Below are 23,809 nucleotides of genomic sequence, written 5' to 3'. Positions count from 1 at the left end.
TACGCCTTATATACTTCATTTGTCTGACTTTTTGGCACAGCATTATGCCTGCCCTAGTAACATAGCATGGGTGTACTTCAACGGTCACATACGAACACCTGTCTTTTTCATATCTCGTTTTTTTATATCATATACTCTGTGCTTCCGGGAAAAGTGACAGTCTCAAACTAACATTAATTAACAGTGGCCAGCTAGTACTAGTAAATGTCTACTCTAGAGACTATCATTCTTTATATCGCGCAACAAACGTTAGGTGGTTTGTGTTTCGCCAGCAACGACCCGGAATGCATCCAGTCGTCCCCTCCTTCCCTTGCCTTTGGGTTTAACCAAAACACCGCTGCCGACACTAGTATCCACTATCCACTAACCACCGATATTGGATGTGTCTCCCACCCACGCAGGCAGCTGTGTTTTCCCCTTTCTATGCTTCCACAACAACCCACGCATCCAACTGCTCTCAAACACCTGCATTGCTGATTCCAAAGTATCCTTCTATATTATATGATTGGTGCTTTTTCCTTGCTCCTTTCATCATACTTAAAATCAATCTCCTGTTAATCCATCGCGGTCATGTAATGTTGTGGATAAGACTTTTTTAGTCTGCCACCAACCTTTCACAGCTGAGTTGTAGTCACATAGAAGAGGCCTGTATAACTTATTTTATCAATTCTCGCCGGTGGTAATGCTTTTGCTAAGCTTGGTAATGACAAAGGTGGCGTCATATATTGTCCAGTAGAACTTCAAGTTCATTATAAATATCAGAGTACAGTGAGGAAGTTTTCCCCACCCACCAAGTAATGCGGATCACTATTGAATGTAACTTACCATCGCCCACCGTTGTTGGCTCCTCCCCCGCTGCTGCCGGTGCTGCTGTAGGTGCCTCTGGTCCTCCATTCCCCTCCGGGATCGCCTCTGCTGATGCCGTCGCAGCGCCGCTGCCCCCGTCGGCACTGGTGGATGGTACTGGTTCTGCACAAATAAAAATAAGTAATTAAGTACACCTTTTTAGATGGATGCACAGCCCCCATTGTACTTGTTCACCAAGAATGGAGTTCTGCAAAACAGTTAAGTACAACGTAATCAGTAGTAGTCCACATTGCCTAGTACAGCAGAGTAAGTAACACACTACACATATTAGCATTTATTTGGTATGGTATGGTACCCAAGCTCATCTCATCTATACTGCTACTCTAGTCCTTGGAAAGTTAGACTGAACCATGTAACCTAACCAGTTTGTACATCAATGACATGTCTACAGTTTTGCGCATGCTACCTCACAGCTTGTTGCGCAGTACGAGAAGACGCCTTTGAGGCCACATGATAGTTCAAAGCATACACCTGAAGAGTTTGGAAAATAGAAAGGCCCGTATTTACTTTTTGAATGTGGATTGTGGAATCGAGTTTGCTTACAGCCTCAGGTTACACCTTTTTTTTAGCATGACAGCTAAAAAGTTGAATAAATGTATGTAATGTTTTCATACTGTCTAACGTGCACCACTTTTGTCATTATCTTTCGGCAGATGAGAAGATTTCCTTCTACGAAGCAAAGATTTCCAGAGCTTACCAAAAAGAGGCATATGCAACCAGTATACGTTCAATGGTGAGGGGTCTCCGACATTTCCCACATTTCCCTATCGTGCACTGGTAGCTGTACAAATGTAGATTACTTTTTATTCAGCCTTTTTTAACTCTGGATTTTTTCTGGTGGCCCTGGCCTTGACGTATTTCACGGAACAACTTAAAAACATTGATGTTACTTACTTAGTTACTTCTAACAAAATAAAGGTTTTGAAGTACCACATTGACTCGGAAGTATATTTTCAGTGTCTGTTGTCTTGTAGACTTACACGAGAGAGTGAGCAAAAGGGGGTTACTTAGGTTATGGATTGTGTAATAAAAGCATTTGGCATCTTCATATTGGGGTTCTGGAAAGGGGTAATTGAATAATTGACCAATGACTGAGCCCATATAGGTTGTCGTTCATTGAATTGTGGGTTCCTCTGAGTTCTGTGACTGAGGTGTAAGACTGTAAGTAAGTAAGGTCCAACCTGCCTATCACCAACAACATCCAATTTTGTGGTGCATACATAGTTATGTATGTGACTGCATAGAAGAATACCCGCAAGAGTAGTAGTGGTGTTCATTACTAACGCTTACAAAATAGTAGACCAACATCTGGATGCATACTTGGTTGGTGTCAATTGGCAAAGAAGAGACATTACAGAGGAAAAAGCATAAGACAGGAGTGGACCCTGTGCCTTCCGCTATTCTATCACAGATTTTTTGAAAAGATTAATACCTTAACTAAAGAGTGGGCAACAGGGCAAGCTTACCTACAGACAGTCTAGTAGTAGCACAGAGAGTCATAGGAGAGGCTCTTTCAAGGAACAGAAAGGCAGGGACAGATAGTAATACCCAAAATTTTGAAAACATAAAACCAAACAAGCATTTGTCAAAATTTAGTTAGGTGAAATGTCATTAATCGGTTGGAAAAAAAGCTCTGTTAGAAAGTTAGGGAAATATCATTGTTCCAAAAGAAAACACTGTTGGACTTACTGGGGACAGCAGCAGGATCCTCAGTAGAGGAGCTCTGTGCCTGTGGTTCTTCGCGTTCACCCGCCGACTCGGTCCCAGTCTTCTGCTTGCCCCTGGGTTCTGTGGTTCATGCAAGAAATAATAATAAAGAAAGAGGAAAACATTGAGTGCTGTGAAACATAGACAGCATTTCAAAAACCACTGCTACAACATTAAAAGAAACAAACATTGGTCTACCAAATGACTACTGCCTTGCATGATTCACTGACTAGTGTATATATACTTGGAGAAAACAAATCAAATGTTCCATAAACATTCTGATTGCAGATTACTAAGTAACACAGAGGCAGTAAGACCTGAACAACACCACCGATTCAAGAATGGGGTAATCAATCAATTATCTGTAAGTAGCCATTTCTTTTTCATTTTTTGCCAGCAAAATGCATAGATCACAAGGAGGAGACATGCTTAACTTTGTGCATACTAACACGAAATTGTACGTTCATGGCATCATATTTTGTTTTGCTACTGACTGAATGCTACTGCTGCCCTACCCACTCAATAAACAAACTACATCAGTTCTATGGAGGGCTGAGGCAGGGGCGGCTCTAGGCTCATGGTGGTCCTGGACTCCTGGCCAGGGAGCGTAGGTGGGGGGCCCGGAAGAGGAGGTCGGGGCGGAGCACGGAGGCCATTGAAGAGGGGGGAGTCAGGGTGTTTGGAAGTGGAACAGAGCCGGAGGCACCAAATCCCTGCCAGGGGCCGCCACGCAAATATGTATCCATCCTCTGAGGATTATTAAATTAAGGATATATATTGGTGGGGTGGCCCCTGGCGTTTGGTGGCCCTGTGCAGTTGCACAGCTTGAACATGCCTAAATCCGGCCCTGGCTGAGGTAAGAAGAACAAAGTAACTTTTGCATTCATTGCCAGAGGAGGATTCATGCAGAAGAGAAGGCCGTGAAAAAAAATGATACAATATGCATTGCAAACACGTACAATTATCCATTAACGGCTATTTCACTGACGGACAAAGGAAGGACAAGACTATATTAATAGCATTAACTAACTTCAGTTCTCTACAATAAAGAAAATCTCACACCAATAAACAGCAAAAGCTAGCGCCAAATTGAACACGCAAGAGTCAGTGAAGATGAAGAAGCGCAGCACAGACCAGTGTCATACAATTACAGTAGATATAATAACGGAATACATCGGAAATGTAACTAGGAGCACCAGTCATCGCGTTACTTATTCAGCCAAGATTTACAAAGATACAATAACAATACTTATACTACTATAGAGATATATATTATACACACACTTTTTTTTTTTGGGTAGCCACTCACCAAGACCCACGACCTCGACGCCAAGCAGGTCCAACAGGTCCTGCTCCCGGTCCAAAATGTCTGCCCAATGGTGGGTCAGCTGATGGTGGGTACGCCGGATACCGGAGCAGCGGAAGACTGCCCGGCGCACCTTCACCCACCGCCGGAGACGCTCCTCAATATGGTGGTAGCCGGAGCCGGGCCTGCCACCTGCTGCCAACATCAAGGGGAGGTAGCGCTGGATAAAAAACACCAGGGCAGCCACCTCCTCCTCCCCAAAAAGTTGGCGGGGCCTCGCCCCTAGGGGGCGCATTCTGCCGCAAGGCAGCCGGGTTTTTTGGGGCACTGGCGCCTTGCCCTTTGAGCCGCCACTGCTGCTGGCGCCCTTGACCATGGTTCTGGGTGGAGGGGAGAAGAAAAGTTCAAGACAAAAAGGTAGGGGAAAGAAGAAGCAAGGTAAAAGAAGGAATTAAAATAAAGCAATAGAAAAGTTGTAAAAGTAGAAATAAAATGAAAAATATAAACCTAGGCACAGAGAGAAATAGGTAATAACTAAAGAAAGTTTGAAAAAGTGGGTAAAAAGACAAGGATTAAAGAGATTTCAACAAGATGCAAAAGTAGGCCCAAAACCATAGCCAGAGTGTGTGATCCAAGATGGCTGCGCCCATCGCGACCGCATGAGTAGGTTCGCGCGATATTTAGCGCGATCACGCACTTTTGTAGTGCGAACGAGAAGATGAGTTCCCGAACATGTCTTGCACAACGCGACCACGTTAATTGTGACCCGGAACAGGAAATAAGGGAACGCAAGCAGGCGGGACAAACCTCTGGGGTAATTTAGCGCGCTAGCCATCCCGAGCATGCAGGCAACGCCCCGAACACGCGCACCACGCTCCCGAAGACGTAAAACGGCGCGCGAACGGGCCCAGCAAGCAACTCCGCATGGCTGCGGAGCTACGCGTAGTTCGCGGAGTGCAACTACGTCTTCGCGTAGCTCCGCGGAGCCCGACTCCGCGAACTACGCCCAGGGTTACTGATGATGTCACATATTACATCACTCATGACATGGTCAGTGACATCACTCATGGCATCACTGATGACACCATCCTTGTGACAGAGTGACAGACCTCCTTTCAGTGTAATGTAACCCTTGAAACACATATTGCAAAAATAGAAACTAACATTATCAAAAACATGGAGATACTCATACCAGTTACAACAACCAATTCAGTAATTCCGCCATCTATATACACATCCACTCATTCACCAACAGTTCTATATAGCCACTCATACATATACTCACTCATCATATGTAGTGATACACCTATACATCCTGTTACACGCCGACAGTCATCCAAAAGTTACTCACACACATACTCACACATACAAATAAACTATTGAACATCCATTTATTTGCATATACAGCTATACACACACTACCACCTTACTTCTAAGGAAACTTACACATACTTACTCTCTTAAACAATCACTTATAGAAACACATACTTATTTAAACAGGAACTCTTACAATTTCTCACTCTCACATTTACTCACTTATATGCATCAATACTCCATATACTAGATTAAAACATATGTAGTTACTGATAAAGACACTAGTGAGACAGTCATTCACTCACTAACACACACATATACACACTCATCCACCCATACAGTCCTGCACATAAGCTGTCTTCAAAACACATACAAACAGTGAGTCAGTCATTGATGCATCTATGTGCTAAGTAATACCCCCACCAAACCATACAGACACTCATACTGATACTAAAAAAACATCTAATAACCCATATACACACACATGTAGCTACTCACCAACCCATGCAGCCACTTATACACAAAGTGAAACACTGATACAAACATTTAAATATTTAAACATTACTCGCTAATATATGTATTCACTAAGATACACTTAAGCCAGTTAATCAATCAATTTTTTTTTAAAACATCCATTTAAACACTTATTTAAACATTTATTCTTCCATCGACCTTTACATATAAATATATAAAACATATTTATTTTTCAGAAAGACACACATTCACTGGATGGTGTCATCAGTGATGTCATGAGTGATGTCACTGACCATGTCATGAGTGATGTAATATGTGACATAATCAGCAGTGCATTGCAGGCGCGCAAGTTATAGTGAGTCCAACTAACTATAACGTGGGAATTTCAATGGTTTTATGTCAGTAAAATTTCCAGGTAACTATAACTGTTGTGAACCCTATGGTTTTTTCAGTGAATTTAATAGGTTTTTAAGTGCTAATTCCTAACTATAACTGGTGTGAAACCTATGGTTTTTTCAGTGAATATATATATATATATATATATATATATATTCACTGAAAAAACCATAGGTTTTAGGCCATATATAGTTAGGGATTAGCATTTACAAAACCTTAATTTACTCGCACAAAACTATAGAAATTCGCATATATAGTTAGATGCAATAACTATATATCGCGCACCCACAATCCACTGCTGATGATGTCACATATTACATCATTCATGACATGGTCAGTGACATCACTGATGACATCATTGATGACAACTCAAATGACATCACTGATGACAACTCAAATGACATCACTGACAACATCACTGTGGTAGATAAGGTCGAGGCTCAGGGTTGGACCGATCATTCCTTGATTGTTTTGTCCCTTCTTATGCCTGCCCCATGGAGACCCAATAAACCGACCAGCAGGAAGTTGAATCGGCAATGGAGTCGTCTCCTTAGGGAACCGATTCGACCTACACTCCTACCGGGAACCTTTCAGATGGAGGAGAATGTGGACAAGAGCTATGCTTCTCTCTGCCGGCATATTGTATCATCTCTTGATGACCTGGCCCCCTTACGTAAGGTAAAAGATAGGCCCAGGGGCCTAAACGCCTGGTTCAGCGAAGAATTGGGGCACTCTAAACTTCGCTGTAAACAGGCGGAGCGTACATGGAGGAGAGGATACAGGGAGCAGGATAAGGCAGCTTATAAAGCAGCCTTGCACGAATACAAGGCCCAGTTAAGAGCCGCAAAAGCCAAGTTTTTGGAAGACACTTTGGCGAAGACCTCTAACAAATCTCAGACCCTGTTTAGATTGGTCAAGACTTTGTCTGACCCGCCTTGCACGGCGTCTACGATCCCGGCCTCGCAGGCACTGTGCGACTCGCTGGCCCTTGCATTTGAGGAGAAAATCAGGACTATTTTGACTGGACTCAAAAATCCTGAACAATCTGTAACATCCGCAGTCTCTCCTCTGGACCCGTTTGACAACCTGGACTCCAATTGGGCACTTAACAAAGAAGGTATGCCTCAGCTGTCCAGCTTTCCCGCCCCCTCCTTAGAGGAATTTGTTATTCTGGCAAGCAGTGTATCGTCAGGATCACCGCTGGACCCAATGCCTCATAAGATCTGGAAGGCCTTTCAAGATGAGCTTTTCCCTCCGCTGCACTCCATCTGCTGTCAATCATTGAACACAGCGTCAGTCCCAGACAGCTGGAAGTTGGCTATTGTAACACCTCTGTTGAAAAAGGCTTCTCTGGACCCTCTCTGCTCGGCTAACTACAGGCCAATTTCGCTACTACCATTTGCGATTAAAGTTCTTGAAAGATGGGTCACTAGAGCCTTATCCAACTTCCTAGAAACAAATCTGTGTCTGGATGCTGCACAGTTTGGCTTTAGGCCAGCGCACGGCACCGAGACGGCCTTGGTCACCGTGTTGGACGACCTGCGAGCGCGAGTCGACAAGGGCAAGTCTGCATTCTTGGTGCTACTTGACATGTCGGCCGCGTTCGACACGGTGGACCATGAAGTTCTACTTGGCCGTCTTCGGAGTGCGGGAGTGTGCGGCCTGGCCCTAGATTGGCTCACGTCCTATTTGGATAACCGACAACAAGCCGTGGCATTACCACCTTTTCGATCAGCCACTAGGCGGGTGAAACAGGGAGTCCCTCAAGGATCGGCAATTAGCCCGATCCTATTTAATATATATCTCCGTCCCTTGATAGTACTGATAAAGTCATTCGGCATATCTGTTGTCAACTATGCCGATGACACTCAGTTGATTTTTTCATTTGAGGGTTCAGAGGCTATTTCAAGGGACGTCTTTCACCGTTGTATGGCAGCCACAGCAGCATGGCTGCGAGCCAATGCGTTGCAATTCAACGGGTCAAAAACGGAGGTACTCCACTGCTCCTTGGACCGAACTCCCCGTACACTACCGGCAGATTTCTGGCCAGTGTCCATCCCGGGCACGGTGGAGGCGGCAGAGTCAGCTCGCAACCTGGGAGTTCTATTCGAACCCAATTTGCAGCTTGATGCTGCCGTAAACAAAACGGCAGCAACATGTATGGGTCTGCTCCGTGCTCTACGGAAAATCTTGCCACTTCTTCCACGGGGCTCCAGAGCTGAGGTAGTGCGCAGTTCCATCCTCAGCAGGATCGACTACTGCAACGCACTACTTCTGGGTGCCCCGAAGATTCTGGTCCTAAAGCTCCAAAGGATACAGAATATGGCTGCTAAACTGGCCTTGTCTCGACCTCGGTCCGCCTCTTCATCGGCAGCCTTGGCCGACTTGCACTGGCTCCCAGTCCAGCAGAGAATTGTGTTTAAGGCTCTCTGCCTTGTTTTTAGGGCCCTGCATGGGCTGGGACCAATACCTCTTCAGACTCTCTTTCTCTGGTACCAGGCAGCCAGACCTTTAAGATCCTCTTCGGCGTTCTTGGTAAAAGTCCCTAAAATTAATAGAACGAGAATGGGTGGTCGCGCTTTTAGTTTTGCGGCTGCCACGCTGTGGAATACTCTCCCCCTGGCATTAAGGAGCTGCCCTGATCTGCTCACTTTTAAAAAGAGCCTCAAAACTTACCTGTTTCCCAGAGTAATGTAGCTTTTTAATAGATGTACGGTTAGGTCTCAGCGCCAGGATACCCTTTGGGTGACAGCTGCGCTCAATAAGCAATAAATACAATACAATACAATCATGTGATCATACGATCAACCTCTTCAGACTCTAATATAACCTTAGATACACTCAGAGTAAACAGACACTCACAGACTGTCACTCATCCATGGAGTTACTCACACACCTAGTCAGTCATGCACTGAATCAATCACACCTCCATTTCATCAACTATACAGTTATACACACCTTACTTATTCAAACATATACTAACACATATTTACTCTCTTATACAATTCCTGATACAAGTTTTCAATGATCCATTCAGCCACTCACACATTCACTGGCTCTTATACACAGTAATTTATATATGTGAACTCTCACATGTACTGTGTTTTACATATGTACTTACTTTGACATGTAGCACTGAGATATCCATTCACTCACCAATACACTCGTACACAGTCAACCACCCATACAGCTGTTTCAACATGCAGTTTTGAACCCATCGATCTAGTGAATCAACTGTTCACACATGTATACACAGAGTCACACACCTCCCAGCCACCCCCACACACACACTCACTCTCCCATAGAAATACTTAGGCAACCAATCAATAACCCATATAGTTACTCATATAGCTACTGATTAACACATGCAGCACTTCATAGAACAACAGATATAATGATGCACAAATTAAGACAATTTAGTCACTAACCCATGCACTCAGTGAGACGCATTTAATCACTCTCTCATACAGTCAGTCATGCACCTACTAAATCCTTCATCCAGACACTTATACATCAACTCATTCTTCAATATGTAAGACATATTTTAACTTTACAGAAACATACAGTCACTGGATGTTGTCATCAGTGATGTCATCAGTGATGTCACTGACCATGTCATGAATGATGTAATATGTGACATCATCAGCAGTGGATTGCGGGTGCGAGATATATAGTTATTGCATCTAACTATATATGCGAATTTCTATGGTTTTGTGCGAGTAAATTAAGGTTTTGTAAATGCTAATCCCTAACTATATATGGCCTAAAACCTATGGTTTTTTCAGTGAATTTCAATGGTATTGTAATAGCAAATATCAAAAGCTGTCAAATGTCAAGTACGTGATAGGTAAAAACATTTTCGTGTTTATGCACGCTGATGTACTTTGAACGCTGCCCCCCCTCCACCCCCCCCCGCTTTTCTATTAGCAGTACTCTCTCTTTGCAGATAGTGAAGGGTAGTTAACGCAGGCCTTTGCCCCCATTGTAATCCGTCGTGCCTGCTTCTCTCTCCATTTGATTGATTGTTATCCAAGCATTTACTGTTTTAGAATTGGTTCTCTTTGGTTCATTCTCTATTTACAAACAAGCACAGAGTCGCAATACTCTGTTTAGTCTTTGCAGATAGTGAAAAATCGTTTTAAAAAACCAAAGGAATCGAGCAAAATCAGTAGGCCACTAATGGGATCTCTTTTTGACCTAGCTAAAATAGAAACATTAAGAACAACCCCTCATGAGAAATACGAAACTAGTGAGATGAACTGAGCTCCACACGATGATGGCTGCAAGACAGCTCGGCTCCGCCACCCACCCCACCCAAAATAACGACAAACCCTATGCAAATATTATAAATATATACAACACACCAGCAAAGTAACAGGGTAAAACATTTTATTAAATAACTATTTACATAACTATTTTATACTTTTAGTTTCCCGATCCGGCTAGCTCAATCGATCGAGCATGAGACTCATGCACTCTGATCTCCTTGGCCTCAGTCAAGCATCAATAGTAAGATTTTCATACATGAGTGTTCGTTCATGGTTTTGGTCCCTGAGTTGCTTCGATGTCACTGCCTTGCACAAGTCCTGGATGTTGGGTGCCATAGTTCAGAGTTCTGAGCAGCGCTTGTAACACTGTCTAAACCTTATTTGCACCTGCTGCAGCTTCACTATTCTCAAAGTAAGTGGGGGCCGTTTGTGGACCTGACTGCATTTGAAAACAATGTGATATGGTACCTCCCTAAACCGCTTGACGGAGGCCCCCGAGGTGCGGTGTGATGGCGCGGACTCGGAGAAGACGCTTGGCTCCGACCCCCTCCTCAAGTCTTGTTGCCCTGGTGTAGCCTGAGATCGCACCCGACATAGGCGGCCGGCTCCCGGGGTCAAGCGGAACTTTTTGCCTTTTGGTGACTCTTCCATTCTGAACATTGTCCCACAATCCGTTTGACCTGAAACGATTACACAAATAAAACATTTGTGAGTTTTAAATTTCCGGAGAAGTATAATTCACCAGTACCTTTCTCTGTAGATCTTTTTCCATTAACAATCCCAGTTCCATCACCCGCCCAGGATATCACTACTGTTAATCGTCATTTTTGCTTCTGTTTTAATAAAAAATGTTTTAAGGTGTTTACTGTTTTTGTTGCGATGTATATATTTATAAGTTATTAAAGTGTTATAATCCTACTAATTTTTTATCGATTATTGCTCTTTGAGATATTCCCTGTCACAGAATAGAGAATGATTGATTGGCTGGACATTTATTGTTCAAGGAATAGTCAGTCAAAAGTCAGTCAAAAAGCTTTATTTCGATAAAAGTCATTATCATAAAAGCAGATCAGTGTATAAAAAATTACAATTAAGTACAATTTTAAAAAGATTCTATATCTCTGTTCAAGCAATAGTTTCAGTAAATATTTGCTCAGTTATACGTAGCCAGTTAGATTGTTAAAAAGATAAACAATTGTAGCAGCATTTCCAGTTACCAGAGATTTTTCTAAGAAAGAATTAAACAGATTGTTTTAGCTTTTTGGCTCGAATAGCCCAGGCCCAAGATAGAAATTTGGCCAGGGCACAAGCATAGGGTACGTAGCTGTCCGAAATAAGTATCCTAATTGCCACATCATGGCTCCTAGTCCCCAGCTGCCGGCATAGGTTTTTCAGCCACACCCTCCTTGGATTAGCATACTCGCTGCAAAGAAACAAAAAATGCGCTAGTGTCTCCGGTTTAGCAAGGCACGATGGACATAGATCAGATTTTTCTATACAAGATTTCCATCTTTTAGTGAAGGTGTTCAGTGGTAAGGTTCCCGTTCTAAATCTGAAATATAAGGCCCTATCAAAGGGTTTTCCAATTGTATCCAGATAAAGTTCCCGCCTGGGACAGTCTTTGAACATCAGGAAGTCCTCTGTTAGCCTGCCTAGAGATGTGCTAGAATGTCTTTGAGAGTAAATCCAGTCCCAATAGAGCTTTTTAAGTGTTTGCTTTGGGGGTGAAGTTCTACTTAGCCATGATTCAAGTTGGCCCAACTTGATTAATAGGGTTTTTTTGTCTTTTAGCCATTTAATTTTATACCAGCTTGGTGATGACATAATTTCTTTGAGGCCTCTGGCATAACCACTTAGTTCTTCTACCCGCCAAATACGGGCCCATAATAGTAGCGGGCGAAATTTCGCAATTTCGCCAATCTGGGTACAGCCAAGGTCCATAAATAGAGGAAGTGTCGGTGTACCTTGTGGAAGGGACATTATTTCTCTGCAAAATTTGTTCTCAGATCTTTGCAGAGCGTCAGTGGACGAAAAGCTCCAAAGTTCCGCTCCGTAGAGGGCAGAGCTGACACCTTTAGCTGTATAGATCTCAAGGGCTGTTCCTATAGACCTTGTTGTACTGGAACGTAGCTCTCTCAAAAGGGCGCCTGTATTCCTTTTGTGGCTCAACAGCATTTTGTCTAGGTGTGGCGTCCAGTCCATTTTGTCTGAAAGGCGTATCCCGAGGTAGTCAAAGACTTTCACCCTTTCCAGGAGCTCAGCGTTTAGGGTGGGGGAAGGCACATGTTGTTTCGGTGGATTGAGGACAAGGTACTTTGTTTTGTTGGTATTTATTACCAGGCCTCGATCGGTACAAAATGATTGGAAATTGTCCAAAAGTCTCTGGAGTCCCATTGGGGTTTTGGAGATTAAAAGCGTATCATCCGCGAAGAGGAGGGTCGGTATGCGTTCACCAGCCAGGGATGGCTCATCAGATGGATATTTGAAGAGATGCTCGACCACCCCATTGATGTAGAGAGAGAAAAGGGTGGGAGCCAGAACACATCCCTGGCGGACTCCTCTCTCGACCGGAATACTGCCCGTTTTCTCCCCTCCAGGGCCCCACCTGTCTTGGGCAAAGCTGTCCTGGTGTAGTCTGACTAGTAGGGATAGTAGATAGTGTGGCAGCCCCAAGTCAGCCAGTACTTTCCAGAATAGGTCCCTAGGTACGAGGTCAAAGGCAGTCTTTAAATCGATAAATGCGAGATAAAGACTGCCCTTGCCTATTACCACAACCTTCCAATATACCATCATGAGCCTGAATGCTTGCTCAATCGTTCCAGTGCCCATTCTGAAACCCGCCTGGAAGTCAGTAAGGATTTTATTTTCTTCTACCCAGTTGAGGATTCTGAGTAACAGGACTTTGCCGACAACTTTTTGGCTGATATCTAGCAAGCTGATCGGCCTATAGTTAGATGGGTCATCCCTCGAACCTTTCTTATGAATGGGGACCACCTCCGCCCCCTTCCATGATGAGGGAATAGGGGCACCCCTACAGATGGCAACAAGGAGGGAGTGGATCAATTTACCCCATTTGGCGCTATCGGATTTTAGCAGATCCCCGGGAATCCCATCAGGTCCGGCCGCTTTTTGTGGAATAATAGAACTTATTGTGTATTCCACTTCCTTAAGTGTGAAGTCGGAGTCGCTTGGGCAAAATATATAGTTAATAGTAGGAGAGGATATAGCAGACCCTCTCCCGTTAGGGCCGTCGTGACAGGAGTAGAGTTTAGAGAAGTGATCCTCCCACACCTGGCTTGAAATGTTGCAGGTTATGAGATCACTATCTGGTCTGTTACGTGCCCTTATAGTGTCCCAAAAACATTTGGAGTCTTTTTTCAAACTTGCTTCTTTAAGGGTTAGCCAGTAGGCATCTTCCCACTCCCTTTTAGCTAACCACAAGGCCTTTTTATGTTCTCTTCTAGCTGTTTGAATTGATAAGGGAGACTTCCCTTTAACTGCCTCAATTAAACGTGACTTGGCCTTTCTGCATGATGCAGAGTACCAGTCATGCCTGCCTTTGGGTTTAGTTAGAGGTTTGGGTTTCCCTATAGTCCCTTTTACCCAAAAGAGGTCCCCTATAGTTTTTATGGCTGCTTCATAGATAGTAGTTACCTTGTCTGCTGCCTTGATTAAGTCTATGGAGCCAATTTCGTCTTGTGTGCCTTTAATTACCTCTTCTATAGTGGATAGTTTATCAGTATTACACAAGATTTTGTTCTACTTAAGGCGTCTTCCACAAGAGGAGACAGTAATCTCCTGTGGGCAGCTCGATGGTGCTGACGGCGCTCCAGTGGGCCAAAAATTCATTAAGGTTAAGGAAAGTGAGTTATGATCACTCTCTATGGTAGGAATAACAACCATATCGATGACCGAACTCCAGAGCCCCCGATCCAGCAAAATATAGTCAATCCTTGTGGAGTGGCCAACTCTGTTGAAAGTTGGGGCACCCAACTGATCAGAACGTGTGCGGCCATTTGCTGCTCTTAGTCCAAACTCTAAAGTAAGTGCATTGAGCTGTATTGCACTGCGAGTCCAGCGCTTGATGGGTGGAATAGAAAGGGTGGGAATACCCCACCTACTATCCTCTTCTCCTAAATCAGGTATTCCTTCTAGGGGGAGTGGCTCATATGTGCAGTTAAAATCTCCTGCTATTATGATATGGCCAGGTTCGCTCTGGTCCCCTAGTTGGGCCTCAAGCTCCGCTACTGTTGGTGAAATGCACCCATTTTTAAATCCTCTAGCGTAGACATCGTAGAGATCTACAAGTAGTCCCCCACGTGGGCCCGATAGAGAGATACCAAGGATATCTGGGTTTCCTGCCTTCTTTATGGTTATCCGACAGTTAAGCGAAATGCTTACCCAGATGATGAGCCCCCCTGATGGCCGCCCCTTCCCAGCCTTAGGTTTTACAGCTGGTGTAAAAAATGTAACAAACCCGACACGATGCAGTGGCTCAGTAGTCCAGGTCTCTTGGAATACACAAATCTTGTGGGCGTCAACCAGGACGTTCCACTCCGGGAGGCCTAATTTCCTAGAGATCCCCGCAAGGTTCCAGCTAAGGATTTTTATCTCGCCATGTGTTAGATCATCATCAGGGATGACAGTATTTTTAGAATTTGGTGGGTCTACACTGTCCCTAGTTAGTGTGTGGGGAAGCGGTATTGGTGGTGTCACTGCTGGGTATTCGGGGGATATAGGGAAGGATGCGGCTGGCAGTACATCCTCCATATCATTGTTGGTGGAAGCGGGATTTATATCTAGACCTTCCATAGAACTAAGTCAATCTACCTCATCTAACACACAGTACCTATTTGGATGGGCGAATTGTGAATATGAGGGGTCAAAAGAAGGGGGCAAATCCTGCCATGGCTGTTGCCACTGGTGGTTAGCAGGTAGTGGGGGCTGAAGGGATTGCTGCCACTGCTGAGGAGGCTGATATAGGGGTGGTGGGTGCTGGAAAGGTTGTTGCCACTGAAAACTAGCATGGTGTGGGAATAAGGTTGAGAAATGTGATGGCTGTTGCCAGTGTTTAGTGGCATGTTGCGGGGGATACACAGGCCCTCTGTTGTTTGGGAAAGTAGGCCGATGGGGATTTAGTCTTGGCGGCATGGGGAGGAAATAACACAAGGGGAGTGGGTTGATTTGGGTGGCAGGACCACTGTTGGGTGTATTACATATGAAACTGGCTGCCCCTATATCCCTAAAGTTGACTGTAATTACATCCCCTGGTATTGTTTTCTTGCTCCTGCCCACCCAGTCCCCTCTACGCACAGTAAGAATTTCCCCACTCATATTATTAGGTAACGGTTTGTGTAATTGAAGCCACTGGGCACATTTGTTTCTTAACTCTACAAAGGTTTCTTTTACTCCCTCCTTCAGTGGGGGAACGGCTGTCAGCACAACCACAAAAGGAGAGACTTCTGGTGGCAGGCTGATTGATTTATAACGTGCCTGCTTTAGCTTAGAGCCTTCGGAATTGCTTGTAGAGTGAGAGACTGCAGGGTTAGTAGGCTTTCCTGAGAGATCTTTCGCTTGAGAGATGGTAGATTTATTGCCACCAGCTGATTGTTGCAAGGTCGAAATAACACTCACCGCCTTTGGAGTAGATAGGAGTGGGGGTTGAGCAGAATTATTCCCTGGATTGGACAAGTGTAGTACGGCTGGATCCTTGGTGACTGATGGAATTTTTACTTTGTTAGGTGCATCTTTGGGGAGCTTGACACAAGGTGAAGGCTTGGGAAGTGTTTCTTTGATCCCTTGTAGCTGGACAGACCCAGGCCCGTTCATCTTATTGGGCCATTTCGAATTTATTAGCGACGTGAGTCTGTCAAGTTTGGAGATCAAAGGCTTTATTTGTGCTGCTATTGTGGCCTCAAGCTCCTGTTTGAGATCTGTTACCATGTTTTCAACCCAGCAGGGTATACCTGGCGCCAGGTGCGGAGTAGGCGATACCAAGTTATGGTTCCTGGTTTTAGCTTTGGGTTTTTCCTTAGGCTTAGTCTTGGACGCTGCCTTTGTTGGAATCATGATAACCTTTCCCCCAGAGTCAATAGGCACAGGAGGTGTTACTTTATCCGTTTGCCCATCCAGGCTTGGCTCCGTCTCTTCAGATCTCTGACAGGCTTCTAGATCTGGGGTAGCCTCAAGATCAACAAAGGACGGATCCGAGTCAGATTGAGTGACTGACAAATCGACAGCATTCGGTACTGTGACTGTGCCAGTGGTAGTCAAGGGTAGGGGTAGGGAACAATTATTCAAGGCTTGTTGGGAGGGTGAATTTGCGTTTGCGAGAGAGCCCAGGGAAGAGCGCTTAGCGTTCATGAGGTCCAGGGAGACTCTTTTTTCCAGCAATACAATACTTTTATCAATGGTCTCATTCACCCGAGAGATGAAAAGATCTATAGGGCCAGTCACTTGTGCTACCCCCATAGCTTTTTTGGTGCAACTTCTAGTTCTATTGCGCATAGTTGACATCTATAGTGCTGGGCCAGATGCAAAAAGGGGCCTTGCTGATGGATTGGGGGCGAAGATACAAGGGTTCAGGGCCAGGGCCGTCCTCTGCCGTCCTTGAACGGCCTTAAACGGCCCGCTCTTTGCCCGGTCTTCGCCCCGGTGACCGCCCCGCGCGCGTCCCGCGTGCGCGTTGTTACCACAGCTTATCTAGGGAGAGGTCAAGTGAAGGGGGCGGGAAGAGGACCAGCTGCGGCCGATCCGCGCCGCTAGGCACGCTGGTCCTCGCAGTCCCGCCTCTGACCTTGGTGAGCAGCTGCTGGTGTCAGGAAGCGCGTTGGTGCACAGATGCACGTCGAGGGACAGGAGACTCGGTCCACAACAGCAAGAGTCTTTGCCTGCGAGCGGCTCCCGCGAAGCGGGGGCCGCGAGGCGTGGCGTAGTGGCCGGAGAACTACAGGAAACAGGATCAACACTCCAGGCAGTAAGGGACCCAAGGCACACTCACTCCCTGCAGATTTTTATGGGAGGAGGGGGCGGGAAGAGGACCAGCTGCGGCCGATCCGCGCCGCTAGGCACGCTGGTCCTCGCAGTCCCGCCTCTGACCTTGGTGAGCAGCTGCTGGTGTCAGGAAGCGCGTTGGTGCACAGATGCACGTCGAGGGACAGGAGACTCGGTCCACAACAGCAAGAGTCTTTGCCTGCGAGCGGCTCCCGCGAAGCGGGGGCCGCAAGGCGTGGCGTAGTGGCCGGAGAACTACAGGAAACAGGATCAACACTCCAGGCAGTAAGGGACCCAAGGCACACTCACTCCCTGCAGATTTTTATGGGAGGAGGGGGCGGGAAGAGGACCAGCTGCGGCCGATCCGCGCCGCTAGGCACGCTGGTCCTCGCAGTCCCGCCTCTGACCTTGGTGAGCAGCTGCTGGTGTCAGGAAGCACGTTGGTGCACAGATGCACGTCGAGGGACAGGAGACTCGGTCCACAACAGCAAGAGTCTTTGCCTGCGAGCGGCTCCCGCGAAGCGGGGGCCGCGAGGCGTGGCGTAGTGGCCGGAGAACTAAAGGAAACAGGATCAACACTCCAGGCAGTAAGGGACCCAAGGCACACTCACTCCCTGCAGATTTTTATGGGAGGAGGGGGCGGGAAGAGGACCAGCTGCGGCCGATCCGCGCCGCTAGGCACGCTGGTCCTCGCAGTCCCGCCTCTGACCTTGCTGAGCAGCTGCTGGTGTCAGGAAGCGCGTTGGTGCACAGATGCACGTCGAGGGACAGGAGACTCGGTCCACAACAGCAAGAGTCTTTGCCTGCGAGCGGCTCCCGCGAAGCAGGGGCCGCGAGGCGTGGCGTAGTGGCCGGAGAACTACAGGAAACAGGATCAACACTCCAGGCAGTAAGGGACCCAAGGCACACTCACTCCCTGCAGATTTTTATGGGAGGAGGGGGCGGGAAGAGGACCAGCTGCGGCCGATCCGCGCCGCTAGGCACGCTGGTCCTCGCAGTCCCGCCTCTGACCTTGGTGAGCAGCTGCTGGTGTCAGGAAGCGCGTTGGTGCACAGATGCACGTCGAGGGACAGGAGACTCGGTCCACAACAGCAAGAGTCTTTGCCTGCGAGCAGCCCCCGCGAAGCGGGGGCCGCGAGGCGTGGCGTAGTGACCGGAGAACTACAGGAAACAGGATCAACACTCCAGGCAGGCAGTAAGGAATAGTTCTTTCGAGGTATTCTCTGTTTACAAATAACGTGGAATAGAAATATTCTGTCTAGTCTTTGCAAGTAGTGAAGGGTGGGTAATGCGGACCTTTGTCCCCCGTTGTAATCTGTCATGCCCATCTACTCCCCACTGATTGAGAAACTAGTTCCACCCGGACCATTTATTAGAGGTACATCATCTGGCTCAACCGGAGAGTACCCCTAATAAAGAAGACATATGTAAAATACGAAGTAATCACTGTATCCTAATAAACAGAAACTTTAACATGAAACACACTTGAAAAGGAAGGGAAAGAAATCGAACAAAATCAGTAGGCCACTGATAGGTTTTTGACTTCGCTAGAAATAAGAAACATAGAAGTGGTGAAAAAAGCCAAGCTTGACGTTACGGCAGCCACGAGGTAGCTAGGCTCCGCCACCCCCCCACTGCTCCAAGCATGTCTGTCCCACCGCCCGCCACGCCCATTAACGGTAACATGAAATAGATACAAATCAGCAGATACCTACCCCAATTCCGGAAACTCCCGAAGTGCAACAGGGCCACGGTTACGCCCATCCGGAAGATGAGGCCTCGACACGTGCAGGGCGGGGACCGGCTAACCACCATCAGCCGTGGGGTGGATGGCCCAAAATGTACTGGTCTCCCGATTCCCTTCTTCTGCTGCCTTGCAGGCCACGGGGGGGGATGTCTTGCCTCTGCCTCCGATCCCCCCCCCCTCTTATCGCCTGGTCCGGACATCACGTATATCAACGCCAGGTGTCGGCACGTTTGCTGAATACTGTAAAGGTTTTCCTACACTTGGCGACGTGCTCGCTGCCTTGAACTCCTGGCGTGAGTCCATGAAGTTTCAGTCAACAAGGCCGGAGGGTGTTCTTCTAGACTGGCTCGCTGACCCGCTTCCCACGTGTGCTTGATATGAGCTCCCCGTTCGGGCCTGAAGTGACGCCCTGCAGGCCACGGGGGGGGATGTCTTGCCTCTGCCTCCGACCCCCCCCCTCTTATCGCCTGGTCCGGACATCACGGATATCAACGCCAGGTGTCGGCGTGGGGTGCGCTAGGAGGGAGAGGCGGCACGAACGAGCCTCTCCCACCCCCACAGGTGGGGGCCCCTCAGCTGCACCCCCAACGCTCCACTCACCCAACAAAAGGGTTCCTCCACTCTTCCGATGCAGCGGCGCTGCACTCACCCGACAAAAGGTCTCGTCCACTATTGCGAGGCAATGATGCTCCGCTCACCCAGCGGGGGTCTCGTCCACTGTTGCGGTGCAACGACGCTTCTAGTTTCCTGCGTCCAGAAACGTTCTCCTCAACTTTGAAGATTCTATAAGAGCCACGGGGGCCCCCGACCCCCGATGGGGAATGACTGCCATGATCACCCACGGAACGACCACGACGTAGCCGCGGGACGTCGGCACGCTCATGCCGGCGCTGGCCTCAGTCTTGAAATCACCAAAATCCTGCAAGACTACCAACTTGATCAGTTCCGGTGGGACACCAGTATGACCCGGTAGAAGAGATTGTTGCCTCCCACTTTCACTGATGGTTCATGTCGGCAGTCCCCTCTGCTACCCTTCAACGAAAACTTTTGGACTGCCGAAAGAGGTCCCGGTCCAACCACGAGTTGGTGGAGACATTTTGACTATACTTGGACCTTCCTGACCTCACCCAAAATGGCGCCGGTACAAATGAAACTCTCAACTCCTTGTTGTGCCCCGATTGCTCAGCCTTGATATCATGAGATATGTATGCAGTTTTTAGCACATGAATTGATATGGGATAAGACTGATTATATGTTCGGACAATGAATTGATCCAGGATGGGTATTGATTATACGTTCGAACAATGAATTGACATGGGACGGGTACTGATTACACGTTCGAACAATGAATTGATATTAACTTCTAATGCATCATTGATTACTGTATTTATTATTGAAGGTTCGAATTGTTGACACTTTTGGTACTTGCTCACAATGAATTATCGATATGATTTTGTTGCACTTGTCGCACTTTTTACTATGAAATCAACGACCACTGACTCTCTGTTATGTTTTCCACAAATAAATACCCCCCCCCCCACCATTTACAGTTCCAGCCTGCTCCGTGGCCGGCCCATGGGGTTGTAAGCCCGTATTTGGGCACCAACATTTTTATTAAAGGTTTTTGAAAAAGCAAACGTAGTTGTAACTCGTAGATTGGTAAGTTTCGAATAAATGGCCACTGTTTCCGATTTTTTTTTTTTTTTTAAAAAGCAGGTGAAATGAAGCAGCTCAATTAGTTAAGGGTTAAAAAGTATAGTACGCAGAAACATTGAAAATATGAATGGTCCAGGTTTGTTGTGTGTTTTTCATTTTTCTACAGCATAAAGCAATCGATAAAGATCCTGGTATTTAGCCTCTACTTTATATGCTACCTGTATCAGGGAAGTTGTTTTAAATGCCCCTAAGCCACCCCGAACGAATGTCACCTGGCCCCCCTAGTACGAACGAAAACTACCCCGTACCACTGTAGGTTATCTCTCTTCCTCAAAAATGACAAAAATTACTTTCTAGGACGTTTTGGACATTGATGATTTACATATGATCTATTTATTAAAGTAATACTCATCTCTCCGCATGAAATTAATTTTCCACATGCTACACAAGTCAATCTCAGCTGCCTAAAGTTCTTTTACAGATTTGGGACCGTTTCCCTTGCCTCTGACTCTCTTATTGCTAAGTCATTGGTGGATGTTTTTGCCGGTCGGGGATTATCCACCAAGTCTCGAAGTTGTGCTTTAAAATAATTAAGAGGGTGCCACCTCTCCATGTGCCGATGCATGGTATGATTACCATAGCTATATTTTTTTTCGGTCCCTCTCGAGATGTTTTTTTTTGCAGATGAGGCAGGTAACGAACCTGGCATTTACTGTCTTTTCATGAGAAGGAAAAGAAAAAAATTGCCAGATAAAATTCACTTTCACATGGGACGTTCTTGGCATTTCTTTCAGAAAATTTTACATCACTGTGTCATTTCTTTGTCCTGGTTAAAGCAATGTCATGTAAATAGTTGTTTAAAAAGTTTTTTTTAACGTGTTTACTTTGTTGGAGCGTTGTATATATTTATAAGTTATTAAAGTGTTATAATCCTACAACTTTGTTGGAGTGTTATATATTTTTAATGTGAAACATAATTGTGAAGACTTTGATGTACAAAAAGGCATCCCTGGAATCTTCCGCTTCAGGCTCGGTCCCACACACCCTTACAGTGAGAAACCCCTCCCCAATCACAATACAGGATCGTTATCAGATAGTAGGAACGCGTGTGGTGTGACGGATCTCATGAGGTGGCGACCTTGATCTACTGTAACTCCTTTGAACAGGGGTGATTATTTACAGTTGGGGCCATAAACTACATCCGCAGGGCTAGGTGATAGCCTGGGACCGGCCTGGACAATCAGACAGAGAGGAAGAGGAGTGTCAGAGGGTGAGGTAGTGAATAGGGTGAAAGGGAGGTGTCGGGCGGGCACAGGGTGTGATACTCAGGGAAGAGCAGCGCAGATGGGGGGAAGTTTATGGCCCATGCATGAGAGAGAGAGCGGGGGTGACCAGTGCGTGGGGGAGATGCTTGCGAGGGTGGGGAGCCATTCTGAGGATCGGCGGCGTGCAAAGAGTTGGTCTGGTCAAGGCATCTAAAATGGCTGCTGTGCACAACAAAAGTGTGGCATTGGAAAAAAGGCAAGATGGCGCAGACAATGTTTATCAATACGGATTAATTTATAACAATTATTTTCAACAATATATTTACTCGCAGTGTCAAAATGGCGATCAACACTTCCTAATTTCCTTCGAATCGAACGTTAACAGAAGTCAAGCGGCCAAAAAAAAAAAAACGCTCACGCGCAACCGCTGGAAGACAAGTATCAACATATATGAGCCTCCTCAACCACCCTCAGAAAACATAGGGGGCCAGGATAAGTCTCCCATACCCCCTTATACCCAATACTCACATTGCTTTTCCTCCATCTAGTAATTTAATTAAATCGAAACACAAAATGGCGAATTCCCGTTTCGCTACCAGTTTGCGACCCGGTTCGCGAACCGAGAAGCGCTTCTACCGCGAAAAATAAACATTTTTTTATTTGCCCCACGGGACCCTTTAATAACCCCAACATCATTCCTAGGGGGTCAAGAGGAGTCTACCTTGCCCCCTTTCATTAAATTCCCCCTTTGTTTTTCTCCTCCTCTTGTCTCTCGATCCTACCGAGAGACAAGATGGCGGCCGCACCGGACTGTTTAGAATGTTGACAGACACCGGAGAGCCAATCGTCTTCGCTTCGCAAACTCCGTTACGCGAAAAGTACGCGATCTGCAGCGCTATCCGGGACGCTGTCACAGATATATCTGTTTTTTTAAACGTTAATTTCTCGAAATCCACTGGAGCACATATATTGAGACCCAGCAAAGGCGCATCGGGCTAACAGTCCCTACAATTTTGCCAAGTTTCGTGTAAATCCATTCAGCCGTTCGAGCTAAAAGTGAGGCCAAAGGCCCTATGGAAAAAGGAATGGGAAAAACGCGTTTTGGGACCCCCCTTTTTTCTCGGCCCCCCCCCTTGACGGAACCCCCCCAAATTTTCAGGGGCTGCTCAGAAACAAAATGTGCCATTTTCCTGAAAATTTCAGCCGATGCCGTCCACAAACACCAAAGTTATTAGACATAGAATTTTCAAAAGTTCCATAGAGAAAAAATCCTAACTATATATACCTACTGGCTATCGCCAGTAGGTAACATATATATATATATATATATGTGGTTATATAAATAGATAGTTATATGTAGTATTTAATAATTAGTGGAATATTTTTTTTCATTAAACTAATGTTATATTTTGAAATGTTTAACATTTACAACTTTGTAAATATAGGGGAAAAACAATATTTTTATGTTTTGTAATGATATTAATGTCAACATTAGTGTTTTCTGTTATTTATGTAAATTTAGAGGCACGATATTGTGGTAAACGATTATTTTTGACACAATGGGGCACATTAGTATGGCGGGCGGTACCAGTGGGAACTGGGACCGCCCGCTAAGGGTGCGGAGGTTCATACATCCCATTAGGATGCACCCGCCACACTGGCGGGCTCATGCCGCATTTTTAATATTGCAGCGGGCGGTGCTGAATAGACCGCTCGCTGCAATGCTAAAATGCATGTTGTGCTTTCCAATGCGCAACGTGACAGGCACGCGCGATGCCTGCCATGTTTTCCATTGAAAGGCAGGTACCCCCCTTAT

At 46.1% G+C, this 23,809-nt stretch overlaps 1 pseudogene; it reads left to right on the top strand.

The window, feature by feature from the left end:
• Window positions 1-6,658: 6,658 nt before the first annotated feature.
• The window catches only part of LOC147711226 (uncharacterized), a 28,468-nt pseudogene continuing 11,317 nt past the window's right edge, over window positions 6,659-23,809 (top strand).

Source organism: Lissotriton vulgaris, chromosome 5, assembly GCF_964263255.1.
Source record: "Lissotriton vulgaris chromosome 5, aLisVul1.2, whole genome shotgun sequence".
Taxonomy (NCBI): Eukaryota; Metazoa; Chordata; class Amphibia; order Caudata; family Salamandridae; genus Lissotriton; species Lissotriton vulgaris.
Note: the sequence above shows the minus strand (reverse complement) of the source record. Positions and strands in the feature narration are given on the sequence as shown.